The sequence below is a fragment of the Mirounga leonina genome, unplaced genomic scaffold (assembly GCF_011800145.1).
Source record: "Mirounga leonina isolate KUSES-001 unplaced genomic scaffold, KU_Mleo_1.0 Mir_115, whole genome shotgun sequence".
NCBI lineage: Eukaryota > Metazoa > Chordata > Mammalia > Carnivora > Phocidae > Mirounga > Mirounga leonina.
The window spans coordinates 87,619,300-87,633,110 of record NW_023270268.1 but is presented as its reverse complement, the minus strand read 5'-3'; the positions used below and the strand labels follow the sequence as shown (position 1 = coordinate 87,633,110).

Here is a 13,811-nt window from a genome sequence, read left to right as displayed (position 1 = left end):
ATGATGAACTGATACAGTGGACATTCTAAATACATCTGTCTAATTGCTGAGCTCAGAGTCAGCAAGGGACCTCATCTGGGGAAGGGAGAGAACTGATGCAAACTGAGCATCTACTGTATACCAGGCATTTATATACATCATCTCATGTAAGATGGACATTATGATCCCCATTTTACAGATGAGAAAACAGAGGCACATATAATGAAGCCACTTCCTCTGATCTCCTCATTGCCTTCTCTCTCCTCATTGCACACTTGTTCAATCTTTGCACTCTGCACATTGCATTATGATTATTTGCCCACTCCTAGAGATTCTAAGGGAATTGCAGGGTGAAGAATCCCAAGTCTGGCCTGCCCAAGTTCGTCCTCGTCAACTGGACAGGTGAGGGTGTAAATGATGTGCGGAAGTGAGGGTGCACCAACCATGTCAGTGTTATGGCTAGCTTTCTGAAGGGGGCCTGTGTGACTGTCAGTGCAAGGACCAAGGAGCACATGGAGCCTGAGTGTATCATGCAAAAGGTGGCCAGGGCCTCAGGTGCCAACTGTGCCTTCCACAAGGAGAGCAGCCATTTCCAGGACGTGGAAACGGGCCATTTCCAGGCCCCAGTGGGCTCTGTGTGCCAGAAGACCAATGCCATATCTGAGATCAGAAGGGTTGGCAGACACAGCTCCTGGGCCATAGCAGAGAAGGAGGCGGAGAATCGCAGGCTGGAGGGGAAGCGGTGGGCAGAGGAGAGTGGCAGCGCTAGAGCAGGGGCACGGGGGCGGGGGTGGGCAGGAGCTGCAAGAGGTCTCCTGCCTGGAGTAGTGCGATCGGGAGGGGCGGGGCGGTGAGGCCGGACCCCAGAGGAAGTGTGAGCAGCCTGAAGCAGTTTCAAGGAACACAGAGGAGCGGGAGCCTGTCTGTCAGCAGCCAATACATGCACGGGAGATTTTCAAGCAGAAGGAGGGGGCCGTGTCCACCACATCTGTCTCTAGCCCAGCCAGGCACGCCGAGGGGTCCCTTCCTGCAGAAGCAGCCCACCCAGCCAGAGACCCGCCTCCGCAGAGTGCCGCCCCAAGCGTCCTCACGGCCCAGGGCAGCTCTGCGTTAGGAGCCAGCGCCCAGCACTCTGCTGTGTGTGCCACAGACGCAAGAGGAGGCCCCCAGAGCAGGAGACTCTCTGAGGGGGCCCTGAAGCTGCAGTAGTGAGCTGCTGGGGGTGACCTGTGGCCCACTACCCGCAGCCGAGTGGGAAAAGGCACCATGCCTGGGCTCTATACCACTACCAGGCAGTCGAGGGTACCGAGATCTCCTTCCAGCCCGAGAACCTCGTCACTGGCCCTGAGGTCATCGATGAGGGCTGGTGGCATGGCTAGGGGCCCGATAGCCACTTTGGCATGTTTCCTGCCAACTCTGTGGAGCTCACCGAGTGAGGACTCTCCACTGCTGCCTGCACTGAGGCCACCCCTCCCTTCCATCCCCAGACGTGCTTTCCTTACTGCCGGGAGAGGTGGTGTGCATGGCGTGAGAGCCATATGGCACTCCTCCAGGAATGGGACCCCCCCAGAGAAGACAAGCCCTTGAGCTCCCTCAGCCCTGGGTGGCTCAGCCTCTGTCACCATAAATGCAGGGATACCCTGGTGATTCCTAAACATGCCTCTGGCAGCTCTCAGGCCCTCCCAACCAGCCTGGCCTTTGACCCCAGCAGAGGACACTGAGCCAAGCCCTGCCCATGGCCAGCCCCTCAGTGACCTCTGCCTGAGGAGAATGGTACTGCCAAGCTGGGTGGTCTGAGCAGGGCCATTTGCCTTTTCTTTCTTTTCCTCTTGGCTCTAAAGGGCGTTGGCTATGGCTATTAGTGACCCTTGGGAACAGTGAACTTAGCCAAGTTTATGACCGAAGTCAGAGTGGGTCACGATGGTTTGGGCAGCAGTAGATCATCTTTCTGGATCCTGTTCTGTGCTCCTGGTTCTCTGTCCCTCTGCCTGGGATGTGGACTACGGGCACTGGGAACAGGGATGACCAAGCCCCCATCTGAGTATATGAAGGAAGGCATAAAAACATCAGCAAACAGTTGTCCTTCCATGTGGCGAGCCCTCCTCTGCTGGCCCTGATGTGGGCTCTCAGCTGATTCTGGTTCAGGAAAAGTAACCAGAACAGCCTACACCTGCTGTCCTGCACTATTTCTATCCCAACCCACCTGTGTCTGCTTTCCGAGTGAGACGTGCCCTACATGGGCCCTACTTGTGATCTGCCCTGTCATGCCTGAATGGCCCCAGGTGGAAACAAACCCCTTTCCTGGGTGTCTCCGGGGAGTGTATGCATGCATGCATCCTCAGACCTTGGGCCAACCATTAGCCACCTGGAAGAGGCATAAGCGTTAAGATGTGGAAGAAAAGAAGGAAGGAAAAAAAGAAAGAAAAAAAAGAAGGGAGGTCAGAGCAGCCCTAGCCAGAGTGTAATTTCCCAGGCATCTCAGTGGCCCCAGCAGGCTGGCATCTTAGGGTTCACAGGGCCTGTCCTTCCAGAAGTCCCCTCCCATAGTTCAGGCTGCTTGTACCCTTCTAGTCTTCTCTCTGCCTCCCTGCCCATCTCTGGGACCAGTGGAAGCTGAGCATTCAATCAGAACTGCAAAGTCCTCTCTCCCTGCTGGATTGTCCCTTAGACAGTGACTTAGCTGGTCAGGAGGGACCCCCTCACTCTGCCCGCCCTGTCAAAGCCATTCATGGCTCCCTTAACTTTGAAGTCTGCCAGATCTGACTAAAAGAGGAGGGGGAGGTGTCTGTGCTCTACTCCTCAGGGGTATCACCCAAGTGTATTTATACCAAAGGGGAGTGTTCCGTTGCCTTGGCAACTTTCTCGCATGGGTTCTGGTGCTCAGAATATCTGACGAGTCTCAGAGTTTCACGCTCAATGGGCAGAGGTGGAGGAGCAGATGAAAGGGTATATCTCAATGATCCGGGCCAGGACCAAAGAGGAAAAGGGTGGCTAAGACAGCTTATATAAGAAACTGTGGAGGTCACAGAGAATTCCTGCAGTTCTTCCCTGTCCGCCCTCTCTCCTTCCACCTTTCCCCATGTAGTCACATTTTCCCTTCTGTGATGCTTCTGGGGCCTCATGGTTCTATATCACTCAGTCACCAGCATGAACGGGGGTGGGGAGGGGTCCGCATGGGCAGAGTGAACACTAGGGGTTCCCTGCTGGGTGCTGAAAGAAGTGGTGGATACAGAGGGAGGAAGAGTCAGGGACTGATGTGTGGCTCTTCATCACGGCCTCTCTCCCTAGAGAGCTCCCCATTTGTTGGGGGAGAGCATGGCATCCCTGCCATGGCACCTCTGCTGGAAGGAAAGGGAAGATGATGGGGTGAGGGGGCCCAAAGGTTAGGAGGGCGGTGTTCTCTGGTTTTGTTCATCTATGTCTGTATCATGTACCTACAATACAGACGTAGGATGGCAGAACGAGTTCGTTGCAAAGATAGTTGGTGCATCTCGGGCCAGGGCAGGGTCAGGGAAGATGCTAGAGGGCCTGCAGCAGGAGGGGCTGGAGAAGCTGGCCCCGAGGAGGAGAGTCCCTGGGTGGCAGAGAAGCCCTCTCCTCTTGGCTTCCATCCATGGGACCTTTTCCTGTGGTGATGCAGTCCTCTTTGAAAATTCCTCCTTGGTTACAGGAGGACCAGAGTAATGAGGAAGCAGAGGGCCCTGAGGTTTGCAGCACTCCTTTTCAGTTGGTCTCTGGAGAAAATATGCTGAATGGTTGCTTGTGTGTCAAAGTCCAGGTGTTGGTGTTGAGTAAGTGGGTCTTCCTCAGAAACCCAACCGAGCGCTGGGCCTTCTCTGTCTTCCTATGGCATAATCCTCTTGAGCCATACTTTGGCGAGCATTTTAATGCATTAACTGCCTCTATTACATCTGTAACTTATTATGTACTGGCCATGTGCTAGGCTGTGTGGAAGAGACTCTTTAGAACTAGTCCTTCCTACCTTGCTGAGAACTGCTGGACAGTGGTCCCTCTGCCTTGTTAGGGACAAGGGGGTAAGTACACAGAGGAGCAAGGCAGAGTTTGGGTTGCAGTTAGAAGGAAAATGAGGATGGTTACACCAGGGCGCCTGGGCTTCCCTCCACAGGGGTTTCAAGGAAGGTGTGGGCATTGGCCTTTAATCTGCTGAGGATGGAGGTGGAACCCTGGCGTCTGGATATTAGGAGATCATGGGTCATCTTTGAAGGAACAGTTTCAGGAGATGGGTGGCGAAGAAAGCAGAGCTGAGAATTTCTGTATTATCTGGAAGCGCTTTGTGGCTCCCACCTAAGTCTCTCCTGGTGCACTTTGATCCCTTTTATTTTGGTTCTATGGGCAGTGGAGATGGCTTTTTCCATGGTGTTTTGCAATGCCCTTCTGGTAGTGGGAAGTGCAGGGAGGTACTGCCTTGCTGACTCTCATATTATACTCCAGGGTCCCACATTGTCACCTGGTAAGTCCAGCCAGCAAGTTGTCTATTTTAGGACCTCTCTCATTCAGATCCCTGGTGAAGCTATGACCTTGCTCTTTCAGGCCCCTTTGCCCTCTAGTGTCTGACTCACTTCAACGTCTCCAAATAGGATCCATGATCTCAGCTCCAAAATGACCCCCTCCTCCGCTCCAAAGCATCAAAACTCTTGCCCAGGCAGCTGATAAGTTAATGTACATTTTATAACTTACAATTGACTGGTAACAGCTCCATGGGCTTTCCTCAGGGGAGAGTTTGATATTTAAGAGAAGCATGTTAAACTAAAGAAGTAGACCTCTAATGGTAGAATTTCAACTGTCATTGACAATCAGGCAGAGTTGATATTTTGGGAGCCCTGGGCTGCATTTACAGAAGAGCAGTTATAGCTACCCCCCCGCCCCAGCTGTATGTCTGTCAGACTTTATCATGAGGATGCAATTCCGTTTGTGGTGCCCCAAACCCAGCTTCGGGGGAAACATGATCAACATTTGGCTAGTAGAAGGGGAAACTGACATTTTTTGTGCTGTCCCAGAGCATATAACTAGGCCTTCTGAGTAGATATCAATGGAAAAACTGTATCATTGAGAACTGATAGGAATGCAAAGGCCTGCTCTCAGGTGGGGGTGAAGGGAACTAACATTTAACTGATGCCGTCTGTATGCCCTACACTATGCCAGGTACCTGACACCAAGACGCTTGTCTTACCTTTCTGACAGGTTGGAAAACCTGCCCATGCACACTCAGGTGCAACAACTGTCATTCATGCCCAGATCTTTCTGACTTCAAAGTCTTATCCCGTGTTTCTCTACCAAGATGCTGGGCAAGGCCCTCTGTGATCTTCTGTCCCTGGCAAGGCTGGTGATCCCTTACTAGAGACAAAAAGAATTCCTGCTTAGGGAGGGAAGTGTACTAGATTCTTCTGGGCCTGACCCTGTTTGAGAGCTTCTCTTGCTCTATTGATGGGAATAATTAAATGTTGGCTCAGGGTTTCTGTTTCCATTCTCCTTGTGACTTCTCTTACCAGGACATACAGTTCCTAACTCACAGAGCAGCTGACTTGCCTTCCCTGGGGGCTTAAGGAGCAGTGGAGGGCGGTCTCACCCTGGGTGATGGGTAACGCCTCTGGCCCTCCCCCAGCCTCAGGTTTCCTTTTCCTGCGTTTGTGATTCATGATTTTTTCACTTGAATATCCTAGAGACAGCTTAGACAGAATGTCTAATAGGAAGCTGATCAACCTCATCATCACCCTTCCCCCAAATTTTATTTTTTGCTGGCCTTCTCTAGTTCTGAACATGGGACTCTCACTCTCTTGGCTTGAAGTTAATTTTGATTCCCCCTTCTCCTGTTCCCCAATCACTAGGACTTTTCTGTTCATCTTTGAAATATCCAGGAGACTAGTCCTTCCTTGCCATCCTCAGTGACACCGCCTAGTTGGGACCCTTGTCATCCCATGCCTATTAGTCCCTTCCCTGGTTCTCTGAGCACTGCTGTCTTCCTTTCATTAAACTCCCTGTTGACCATTTTTTTCCCCTGCCCAAGCATGGCCAGTGGTTTCTCATAGCCTTCTGGTGAAGGATTGGAACCTTCACTCCCTCAGTGGAGGCCCTATTGTCTCACCCAACCCAACTGGTCTAATGTTTCCCACCAGCTCCTTCTTCTAAGTGAAGTGGATTCCACAGAGCATGCTTCCTGCTTTTTCTCCTATGGATGAGATTTTCCTGTCTCATAGGTCCTCACCTGTCTCCCCTCTCCCCGCCCACCCTCCCCCTGAATCCTTCAAAGCCTACCTCCAGTCCCCTTCCTGCACAGAATCCCCAGTGCCCACCCAAATCTTGCCCCATTTAAACTGTGCTATGATTTATTTTTATATGCCTACTTTGGCAATTTTTGTAACATTTCACTAATTGTTAATTTTCACATTTTATCGCCCTGGTTGCAAATTAATTCAGGGCAAGGACTGTTTAATATACTGTTTTCTTTTCCATAGCATTTAGCACAATGCAGGGTGTTGCTAAATGCAGGGGCTGCCGGGTTTTCCTTTCTACTCATCGAATCTTCCTCATACTCACAGCCCCTGTCCTCATCCCTAGGAACCGCCCCTTGTTAATCCTGGCCGTTTTTCAGCCTGCCAGTGTCTTTGCCCCTATTGCTTCCTGCAGTCCTTCTCCTGCCCCATTCTGATGCCAGCCTTACCATCTTGGAGAAGCAGTGCGATCCAGGCAAAGTGCACATGCCACGGAGCCAGGTGGGTCTGGGTTTGAATCTTGCATCTGCTATTCCTAGCTGTGTGGGCTGACTAAGTTGCTTAACCTCCTTGTGGGGTGACTAAGTTACTTAAGCCTCCTTGAGGTTTCTTCAACTCTGAATACGGGGAAACGATTCTTTATGGTCAGGTAAGCGTGCACAATAGGCCCTCAATAAAAATTAGACTCCCTTCCCCACTGCATCCTCAATTCCTCCCTCTTCCATATGGCGCTTCCTGAGTATTCCATTTGATACTCAATTCTGCTTTCTCTGCAGTCCTTTTGCATTTATAGTATCAGGGACTCAGCCATATCGGAACTGCTCATTTTAGAGATCCAGAGACTGAGGCCCAAATAGCCTTGCTGCAGGCTGCGCAGAGCCCATGGACAGCCAAGCCAGGTCTCACACTCGGGCCTGAGTCCCCGCAGGTGTTTGTCAGCACCATGCTATCCTCTGCATGCCCTGACCCAATAGTGTGAGCCCTCCGCCTTGCAGAAGGAACAGGGAGGAGGTGTTTAATAAATACTTGTTGATGCTCTGTTTATGCATGTGCGTCTCACTCCCCTGGTGGACGTGTGTTCCCCCAGGCGGAAGGCACGCTGGGCTTTGTGCTGTTCTTTGTGCTGTTCTTTGTATTCGGTACAGACCTGGATTTAATATTGGTAGGTTAACTTCAGGCCCAAGAACAAGGGTTTTTGCAGCTGGGCAGGAGACCTCTCTCTGTGGTTCCTGGGGCTGTCCCCACAATATTCTGGCTGCCTCTGGTGAGCATGATTCTGTGCAGTGTCCAACTGTGAGCTGCTCCAGGGGAGAAGCCTGTGTGTGCAGGGTGGTGCTCACTGTGCACCACTTTGCCTCCCATTTGGTACTCCTGGGCCGCCTCCTCCCCCACCCACTCCCTCCCTGAGCCACGCTGCTTCTGCGCCTGCTCTGGTTAGGAATACATCCTCCTGGTTGCATAGCAACGTGTTTGGTTTCCTTTACTTCTCCTTCTCCTCCTCCCACAAAACTGCCTGAGCTCTAAATTTAAGGTAGTGTGTCAGGAGATGCCACTACCCAACAAATGCCTCTGAACCCCAGCATTGTTCCCCCTATAGCTACCAGCTTTGTGAGGGCAGAAGCTGAACACTTTGTTCAGTATCCCCAACACCTAGTATACTTCTTGGCATATAGTAGGTGTTCAGTAAATATCTGTTGGATGATGAGTGAATGAATCATTTTCTCAGAATCCCTACAGTTGAGAGGTGCTTCTTGGACTGGGAAATGTTATTACTGACTCTGGGATGGTCTATAATTGACCACTCCTGGCTGGATGCCTTCCTCTTTTTCTCCAGCCACCTAAGAAATGGGTGGAGGAAAAGAAGGCACATATTTCTTCATATTCCATTGACATGTGGATGGCGACTATGTTTTCCTCTTTCTTTTCTGGAAGCTGGTGGTTCAGTTGATCCGCATGATTTATGGAACCCAGTGAGATACCAGTGTAATGGGGCTTTATGATTCCTGCCTTGGGGAAGCTTATGGTCTGAGGGGCTGGGGATAGATTGACTCTTTCTGGTGACAGGAGTGTGAGGCTTTCTTTCAGAGGTAAGCTTTGAAGTCACAAAGTACTAGGTTTGAATCCCAGCTCTGCTAATTGCAACTTGTGTGACCGTGGGTGGGTCGCTTAACTTAGCTCATGGATTGTAAGATTTATATGAGAAAAACCATGAATAGAATCTAACAGAGTGTCAGGAAACAGGGGTGCCTATATTAGTGCAAATTTTCTTTTCCCCTTTTAGTGAGAAGACAGAAATAACCCAGAAAATGCCTGTCAGTGCTAGTGATGGGATGCCATCAATCTGCAGGCCTACAGAGAAGGGGGAACCCGGGAAGTATCTGCTTTTGGGGGCTAGAGGGAGGGCTCTCCCTGGAGCTGATGTATTTCCTTTTTATTTTTCCCTAGTTTAAAAAATAAGGGATTTCACAACTGACTTCCCAGCTACCCTATATTCGTCTCCTTCCAAACATCCTCGCGTACATCCCAAATTGACTCAGTGTAAGCCTCAGGGGGGTGGGGTGAGAGATTTAGGGTCCAGAGGGAGGATGAAAGTTCAGTGGCTCCTCTGGGGTCATGGAAATAAGCTGGAGAAGAGGAGGCTGGGGAGAGGCCGCTGTTCAGCTAAAAATAGCATCAGCAGTGGCTGCAGCTCAGGAAGCAGCCAGGGGTCAGAAGTTGGGGCCGCCCCAGCACACATTCCCAGCAGAGGACTTGGAGTTTGGCTAGCTGTTCCCTGCCCCTTGAGATGGGGTGGTGGACAGTGCCTCATCACGTGGGTCGCCTGTGCCTGCCCACAGTGGGCAGCCAGCATCTCGTGTCCCCTTCCAAGCATGCACATCACATTGCTTCCTCGTCTTCCTGTTCACTTCACACACTGCCCCCACTCCCTTCCATCCTCCCCTTCTAGGGCAGTGCAACAGCAACATCCATTTACTAGACTTTTTACAAACCAGCCACTTTGTACTAAGTGTTCTTGGGCTTCTGTGCTCTGGAAGTCTGTTGTCTGAGATAGCATCCTGGACTCATGGACCGCCAGAAAAACAATCGAAGAACAACCATTAAATAAACACAAAATAGATGAGATAACACGTTCCCATCCTGTATGAGTTGAGGCCAGTGGTATTTGTGGGGGTCTTCTGGGTGTGTATTTGAGAAAGCTCGAGAGTTTCCTGCTCGAAAAAGGTGAGGATGAGCTAAGTTCGTGCTGTCCTAGTGCCAGTGATCCGGAAACAAACCCCCCTCCCACCCGCAAGAGGATGGAAGAGGAGTGCTTTCTGGCTGGAGTTTAAGACTGGACCTTAGGAGGAGGTGCATGCTGGAGGGGAGGACTTTAAGGAGAAGGAGTCAAAACTGTCTCCACTTTTGCTGCAGACTCATTCTAATAACTGGATAGATCACTGGATTTGAATCCAGTTGGATCAAATTAGATTGATCAATGGATTGATCCATTGATTGAGCCATTCACCCACTCAACAAACATTTAAGGAACATCTGCTAAGTACCAGCATGGATGTGAGGGCATTCCAAGCCAGTGGTTTCTTATCCTAGCTGCATACTAGAATTACCTATGGAATCTGAAAAATGCTGATGCTCAGGTTTCACCCCAGAACAATTACATTAAAAAAAAAAAAAATCTCTGGGTCTGGGAGGCAAGCCTGGGTAGTTAAGTTCCCCAGGTGATTCCACTGTGCAGCCAGGATAGAAAGCCACTGTTCTAAGTGAGCCCAAGGCTCCTTCCTATAACACTGCCACTCATTGCCCCTTTCTGCTGAGTTCCCTTTCTGTCATTGCCTGCCGAGTGATGCGATTGAAAATGTGACCTGGAGCGGCTGAGACATAGCCAGCACTCTATGGCCAGCTCACACAAATGTTTATTGAGCAGCTATCATGGGCCCAGCATTTAAAAGACACAAAGGTGAGAATAATAGGGTCCTCTGGAAGTAAATTAATATAAGCACTCCACTTCCTCGACTGTTTGTTTGGTAAGCCACCCCAGGTTTTCTGATGAATGGGATTTTCTGTGATTTATTCTCTCTTGTCCCTCAGTGGAAGAGAAACAGTGACTATATCTGGTGCATTTCAGTTAAAGCAGGTGGTGAAAAAGACCCCCACAGAGATAGACGGAGGGCAGGCAAGAAGGGAGGGATGCTAAAGGGACAAAATGTGTTCGTTGGTTAGGTTTTCACAAATGTGCTCTCAAGTTGTCTAAATCATGAAACAGTAGGAGTAACTAATATGGCTGTTTAATATTTGGATTATCAGCAAGAGTTTGAGCCCCTATGAATCATCTGTCCGACCACCTAGGCATAGTGGAGTGACCCTGGCACTCAGAGAACATGCAGTCTAGCTGGGGAATTTACACTGATATGAAAAACAGAGATTGTAAGTACTTCGTTGTGTTTTATGACTAATGTTATCAGGAGCTTGGAGAAAGGAGGTACTGGAGAGACTACCTGAGGTGCAGTCCGTGGCCCAGCTCTGCCCACTGTTTGTTATCAGCCGGGAATGAGAAGTAGAGATACTGAAAGGAAGCACTGATAAACTTTTACAGCAATTTTTCAGAGTAATTTTGTCTGAATCTAAAAACTTTTGAAAGGGGGGGCTTATACTTTGTTTTTAAAATTGGATTTATCTAGTAATTCATTTTTTATTGTATTTTATGAAAGTACCAGTCTATGACAGATTGGAATCAAAAAATGAAAGAAAAAACAAAAACCAAACTGGTCCTTTACTGCAGATGGTTGAAAGAGTATTGGATGGAGTAGCTGGAAACTGGAGATATCATGGCAAACTGGAGAGGTACCAGCAAGCGAGAGAACGGTGGGACTTCTATTTGATATTACAAAGGGAATAAGAGTGTGTCCTAAAAACCTAGACCTTCCTCATGCAGGAGGCTCTCAGACCGTGAATGTGTTTTCAGGTTTTGGTGGATGCTGGAGCTTTATATGTGCTTCGTATGAATTATTTCATTGCCTCCTCTCACAGCCCTATGTTTAGATAATAGTGCTTGTCTCCATCTCTGTTTTGTGGAGGGCTAATATGCACAGCTCACTACGGCTGGTGGTGAGTAGTAGACCTGCATTTTGAAGACAGGTGTGTTGGACTCTGGAGCCTGGTGGTTCATGAACACACACCGCCACTCCACGTAGCCCCTCCAGGTGACAAGGAGCATGGACCACAGACTCTGCCCATCCAGACAATCCAGAATAAGAATGAGAAGAAGGCCCTGCAGATACAGATCACAGAGCTCAGGGCTATCCTTCCAGAAAGATACCCTGTATCCTAGGAAGGACAAGGTGTGAACCTTTATCTGGAAGTCTTCTCTCTTCTCCTTGATGCTCATTTCCAGAAGTATTTCAATAGATGAATCCGACCTGGTTTGGGCCTTTTATTAGACTTTGAATTATCCCATCAGCAGCCTTTGCCAGTGGCAGCTCATCCATCTACTTACTTTTAAACTTTTAATTTTGAAATAAAGATTCATAGGACGTTGCAAAGAAACATACAGGGAGCTCCTGTGCACCCTTCTTCCAGCATCTCCCACTCTTAGTACAATATCAGGAAATTGACATTTGGTGCATTTGTGACAGTTGATGAACCTACACTGACACATCATAATCACTCGAAGTCCATCATTTACATTAGGGTTCACTGTTGTTGTACATTCCATAGGTTTGGACAAAAATATGATAGGTATTCACCATTATGGTATTATACACAATAGTTTCATTGCTGTAAAGATCCCCTGTATTCTGCCTACTTGTCCTTCTCTCCTGCTAAACCCCTGGTAACCTGTGATCTTTTTCTGTCTCCATAGTTTTGCCTTTTCCAGAATGTCACATAGTGGAATCATACAGTATGTGATGTTTTCAGGTTGGCTTCTTTCACCTAGCAATATGCATTTAAGATTTCTCCATGTCTTTTTGTGGCTTAACAGCTCATTTCTTTTTAGCACTGAATAATATTCTATTATCTGGATGTACCATGGTTTATCTGCTCCCCAACTAAAAGATTATCTTGGTTGCTTCCAAGTTTTGGCAATTTTGGGTAAAGCTATAAACATCCATGTGCAAGTATTTGTGTAGACTTAGGTTTTAGCTCCTTTGGGTAAATACCTAGGAGTACAATACACCCTTCTGTTTTTTTTCTCCCACACTATGGGTACCATGCTTGAAGAGAAGCATCAACAAGCCATTGTGTATCCGGAGGAGGGAGAGGGTGAGTAGTCTGGAAGCCAGGTCACACCCAGATTGTTCTTGGTGACTAGTGTGACCATCTTGTGTGTAGATGCCATATGTTATTTAGTTCTCCTGTCTTAGCACCTAAAGCAGTGTGAGGCACATAACTGACCCTCAACAGATGTTTTTTGAACTGAATGTTTGATTCAGAGCAGAAAACATGCATAGAAACATAATGGCTGTCTTCCATATTGCTGGGTCTCCAGTGTGGAAGAATGATGAGATTGATCTGTTCCCCCCCCCCCCCCCCATTGCTCTTGAGGACAGAACTGGGATTAGTGAATGGGGAGGGGCGGGGAAGACATAAGGGGAAACATCCCAGATGGATTTATGGAAGAACTTGACCAAGAATGGGAATAATGCAGCAAGGAAGTAGTCAGCTTCTCTACACTGGAAGACAATCAGGGATGTATTGGAAACGGTTCCTGTATTTTTTTTTGACAGTGGGCCGAATATCTTTAATAGAAGTCCTTCCAGTTTCTTATTTCTGAGAGTCTAAGAACATGCAGGCATGGGTAGAAATAGGACGGTTGGGAGGAGGGATCAGTTTATGGGTAGAGGGTATTCAGGAGTTTGAGGTGACAGCAAAAGGTTTTCATGGAAGAACACCTGTAGATTTTGAAAAGTTTGTATTTGCTTTTTAAAAGGAAAGTCATGGGTAGCCAGATATATAAGACCCTTTCAGCTTCTCTGGGTAACCTGTGGAATTTGTCCAGAGCAACATTTGGACTTAACCTGGCAATCAGACACTCATCTTTTTTTTCAGGCAGAATTTGGCAACATCAGTCCTAGAGAAAATCATGGGAGCTGGATTCTGACCACAGCTGACATGTTTTTGTCATGTTAATCACTTAGATTGACATTTAGGAGAAGATTATTGCAATTTCTATTCCAGAAAATGAAACAGGAATGAAGCAGGCACTGAGTTAATCAGATTACTTCCAGGTGAAAAAGAAAAAAAAAATAGGTCAAGGTTCCTAAATTGGGCCATCTTAGAAGGTTATTATATACTCATATATGATTACCCTGTAAGGTAGGACTTTAGATGATTTATGTTTTTATTTCATTCTAGCTGCCAAGGAAGATACAAATTGATATTTTTTTAAGGTAGGCAGTAGGGAAAGGAAGTAATACTTCTTTATTGCTTACTACATGCCAGGAACTTTACATTTATTATTTCATCAATTTTCACAATGATTCTGATATGTAGGTATTATCATTGCTATTTTATGGTCAAGGCAACTGAAGCTCATCAGAGCAAAAGTAACTTGTTCTGGGACACGTATCTAGTGAAAAATAGAGATGGGATTCAAAGCCAAATCTA

At 48.1% G+C, this 13,811-nt stretch overlaps 1 protein-coding gene and 1 pseudogene across 7 annotated transcripts in view; both read left to right on the top strand.

Moving 5' to 3' along the window:
* The window catches only part of KALRN (kalirin RhoGEF kinase), a 648,894-nt gene that overhangs the window by 102,137 nt on the left and 532,946 nt on the right, over nt 1-13,811 (top strand). The window lies entirely within an intron of this gene.
* On the top strand, nt 435-5,334 carry LOC117999126 (annotated as a pseudogene).